Below are 4,756 nucleotides of genomic sequence, written 5' to 3'. Positions count from 1 at the left end.
AAAAAAAAAAAAAAAAAAAGAAAAATAGTTTATAAATAAGATAGTCTTTAAAGAGAAAATAAGATAATATAAAAAGGATAAGCCACATAAAGATGGAAAATATACAGAGTGTGGATCCTATATGGTGTCTTGTTGACTCTAAATTTTTTGATTTCTGATGAGAGACATAGGACTGTAACAGGGACTGCCGTATTCAGCCAGTCTAGATACTTTAGGAATACCTTCACTTTAAAGTGGAATTCAAAAATGTATTACATTGGGGAAGAGACTATGTTTTTGTTTCCATGGGAAACGAAAGGCTGTGGATTCATTCAGGTTAAAGAGATCAGGTTTGATCAGGGGAGACCTCCTGAAAATCCTGGCTATAGACTTAAAAAAATAAACCTAGAAAAACTATAAGACAGGTGACATATATTTTATCTGCTCAAACACAAAACAAAAAAATCATCTTTGGCTGACTTGTGTACAACACACAATCCATACTTGTGTTAAAGCAGAACCTTTGAAAGTTTGTGTGTTTTCAGAGCAAGGGGACCAGACATTAATGAAAATGGGTGACTAAAGTGATCCAGCCCCTCGGAGGGCCTCTGATGCAATTTCATTAGAGTTTTACATCCAGAATAGCTTCAAGGCTGCTGGATGAGACGATCCCACCTCACAGACTGCTCCAGCCAGGACTACAGATAGGCCCTGCGCTTTCCCATTACACAGAGGCTGGACAACAAATAATGTAGCTAGCTCCCCCAGGACTTGACCCAATTTTCTCAGGGTCCCCTAAAGGTTCCATTGCCCCCAGACAACAGGAAGAAGTCTAGAGAATACAATGTCCACATTCCCAAGAGGTGGGATGGGTAGTTTTTGGTCATTCAATGGGTTACGATGCTTGTCATCATGTAGGGCAGTTGGTTACAAGTTGTTCCTGGTCATGGTCAGGGAGAAAGCTCAGACACAGGAAATTAGATTCAGGGATCTCTTTCTGAAAGGAAAAAGGGGTAATATAGTATTGAAACGATGGGATAAAAGGGTAGATTGTTGAGTCTACTTTTGAATAATCACCACTCTCAAATATTTTAATTTGGTATGTATTTTTGCATATTGATATAAGTTTAGGGTTATTTTTATTAAACTGTATATATTTTTATATTCTTGTTTAAGGTATTGTACCTATACAGCTCATTTTAAAATGTAATGTAAAGTTTTAGTCCTTGAAAGCTATTTAGGATAATAAAGAAATATAGGTTAATAGTCATCTATAACAATCAGACTTATAGCCATGTTAGGTATGTTTTCAAGGTCATACAGAGATATAGTTTAGATATATACAAACACTTCAATGACTTACAGAATATGGCATTTAAAATGTTTTAATAACATATGACTTTTCATGACAATGAAACATGTCTGCTCCTGACAGCACAAATTTACTTCAAAAAAAGGAAGATGGTCACTGAAGAACCTCCATGTGGAGTTTGCTTTCTTTGGGCAAAAGATTGTCATTTGGACAAGACAAGAAACTGCCCTTGCCTTGTCTGCTGACAGTATGCTGTCCAAACTGAACAAACAGGACACAAAAGAAAACAACTACCAAATTTTGCCAAGATAAGGTGAGACAGTCCTTCAAAAATTCCTGCTTCACAAAAAAGTCTGTCAAATATTCTAGGCCAGTAGGCCGAGGATGGATGCCCCAACATTACAGAGGAACCTTGGGCAACTGTCCAGGCAGTCAGATGTCTTTATCATTTCTATAGTTTTAGAAGTTGCTTGCTCTGCACTTCCTGTTTAGTCAGGTAATATTTTATCCTTTCTGGATCTCTGATGGAGTTGAAGACAACATAGTTATAGTAAAAAGTTTTCTTTGGCCGGGCGACGGTGGCGCACGCCTTTAATCCCAACACTTGGGATGCAGAGGCAGGTGGATCTCTGTGAGTTCGAGACCAGCCTCATCTACAGAGCTAGTTCCAGAACAGGCTCCAAAGCCACAGAGAAACCCTGTCTCGAAAAACCAAAAAAAAAATAGTTTTCTTTGTTACCAAATTCAAAAAGGAAACTCAGAAAAGAGGTATAAAATATATAAAATTGAAAGACATAAAAACTTAAATTGCTTATCTAAAAAATGTTTTAAGCTCTAAAAAGATAGTTTTAAGATGGTAATACAAGATATTATAGAAAATTGTTTAGGTATAAAACTTTAAATTCATCAAGGTAAGATTGATAATAGAATATTTTCTCCAAATATGCCAAATACAAATGAACTGGGCATTGTGAATGTAATTCTTACATTAATTGTTCTTACTGTTTATAGTTTTATTGTGTTAGAGTTAAAACATTTCCTTTTTATTTAGACAGAAAGGGGGAAATGTTACAGAGTATCCCTTTATACTATATGAAGATGTGTCACTGTGATTGGTTTGATAAAGAGCTGACTAGCCAAACACTAGGCAGGAAGAGATTAGATGGGACTTCTGGTGGCAGAGAGGTCTTGGGGAAGAAGAAAGGTGGAGTCATCGGCCAGACGCAGAGGAAACAAAACATGCAGGAGGAGAGGTAAAAGCCTCAAGCCATGTGACAGCACATACATTAATAGAAGACTAATTTAAGTTGTAAGAGCTAGTTAGAAACAAGCCTAAGCTAAGGCTGTGCTTTCATAATTAATAAGAAGTCTCCGCGTCGTGATTTGGGAGCTGGCTGCGGGAAAAGAGAAAAACTGGCTACATATAGATATATGTAAGAAAAGTAAGTCTTTGTACATATAAGCTGGAAGAAAGACAAGAATTTGGAGGGTGATTCTGGGAATGAGACCCAGGTCTTCACATATGTTAGGCAATGTTCTACCATGAAGCTACTTTCCTGTCCCTGGTTTGTTTTCTGTGTTGGTGTTTTGAGATAGGGTCTCATGTATTCTGGACAGGCTTTGATCTCCTATTCTCTCGCCTGGATGGCTATCAGAACCCATAAAATACCTCCACCTCTCAGGTGCCAAGCTTACAGGGGTATGTCACCACACCTGGCTTCCAGCCCTGCTTCTAATAACACACACACAACACACACACACACGCAGAGTTTTCCTAGGCCCATCACCTCATCAACTGAGGAAAAGCTAGTGCCATTTGAGTGTCTCCAATCTGAAAAATCTAGAATGAAAACGTTCCGGGGTGTTTTCAGACTTTTGGGAGTTTCAGGCTCAGTGGATGGAGTCTGCACAAACAGCCAAATAAAAGAGCAAGGTCCCAGTATGAAAGACTTCTGGTTGCGAGCATTTGGGAGCAGGTCTTCTTGGCCTGCTTTCCCTAGGACCAGGAATAGGGCAGACGCCCATGGCTGCTCAGCATAAGCCGGAGGAATCAGCTCAGACAGTTATACAGAGGTTCCAGGAGAACCGGAAAAGGCAGAGATGCGGGTTACGCAGTGCAAGTTGACCAGGTAATAGACACTGCCTAGATAAATACAATAAAGAGAACAATTGAGAAGACACCAGTGATGACTTCGGGCTTCCATACCCATATGTATTCATGTCTATATGCACCTGCACACATGTGTGCCTACACACGTGCACATACATATACACATATGTATACTACATATATGCCTGTATGCATGCATGAATGCAAAAATAAATTTAAAATCTTCAAGTGAAGCAGTATGTAGGGGCTGCAGGTTGCAATGTGTTCCTGGACCTCCCTGGAGCTGTGTTGTTCATGTACTTCTCATGTTCACACTGTCCAGTGCAGGGTCCTTCTGAGTTGTGGGATGTGAGATTGAATTGAATATCATTGACACATACAGCGTCATGTTAACCAGACATCTCAACCCTAGACAGTCCCAACTCAGAGAGGAAGAAGATTATAAAAGTCGTCACACGAGGGGGTTTGAGAAACAAGACAGGTCAGACAATGTGCAGACCTGTGTCCTTGTGCAGGTCACGTGATCTAAGAGGATGCCCACTCCCGAAGGTGCCAGGCCACGGCCATATCTCAGGCAGGTGAAGTACCCTACTGGTACATCTACGTTTGGTTCATGACCTAACATGGGAAATCATCCCATTTCTATAATGTCTAAGTCTGAGATTATTTCAACAGAGAGAAGTTAACAACTATTAGGCTGGGAAAGCTGGCATGGAAGACATGCCTTTAATCTCTGCACTCTGGAGACAGAGGCAGGTGGATCTCTATGAGTTCGAAGCCAGCTTGGTCTACGTAAGTAGTTTCAGTACAGCCAGGGCTACATAATAGAGAGATCCTGTCTAAATATAAATAAATAAAAATCTGGGCTAGAGAAACAACTTAGAGGGCAAAGGCACTTGCTGCCAAGTTTGATGGCCTGAGTTCAAATCCCGGGGGTCCACACGGTGCAATGGGTGAAGGAGCTCCTGCGTATCGTCCTCTGACCTCACGCATATAAACATTCATGATAAATAAATGAACACGATTTAATTTTTAAGTTAAAAGTTAAAAAGGTGAACTGGCACCTGTTGACTAGAGTCTCTGTTCCAGGAACATGTCCCCAGAGCCCTGGCAGCTCCAGAAGCTGCTGAGGCTGCCAGGGTCCCCTCTGCAGGGCTCTAAGGGGAGTTTGACCCTGATGAGCTTGGCCTGCAAACTAAGGCCTCTGGAACTAAGAGAGCATTCATCTGGGTTTGGTTGTTTCACTGTCGCACTGGTAACTGAACCCAGGGCCTCCTGCATGTTAGAAAAGCATTCTACCATCAGGAGGTACCCAGCCCTCGGTCTATCTTTTTTTTTTTTTTTTTTTTTTTTTT

The sequence above is a fragment of the Microtus ochrogaster genome, chromosome 7, assembly GCF_000317375.1.
Source record: "Microtus ochrogaster isolate Prairie Vole_2 chromosome 7, MicOch1.0, whole genome shotgun sequence".
Lineage (NCBI taxonomy): Eukaryota > Metazoa > Chordata > Mammalia > Rodentia > Cricetidae > Microtus > Microtus ochrogaster.
This window is presented reverse-complemented; position numbering follows the sequence as displayed.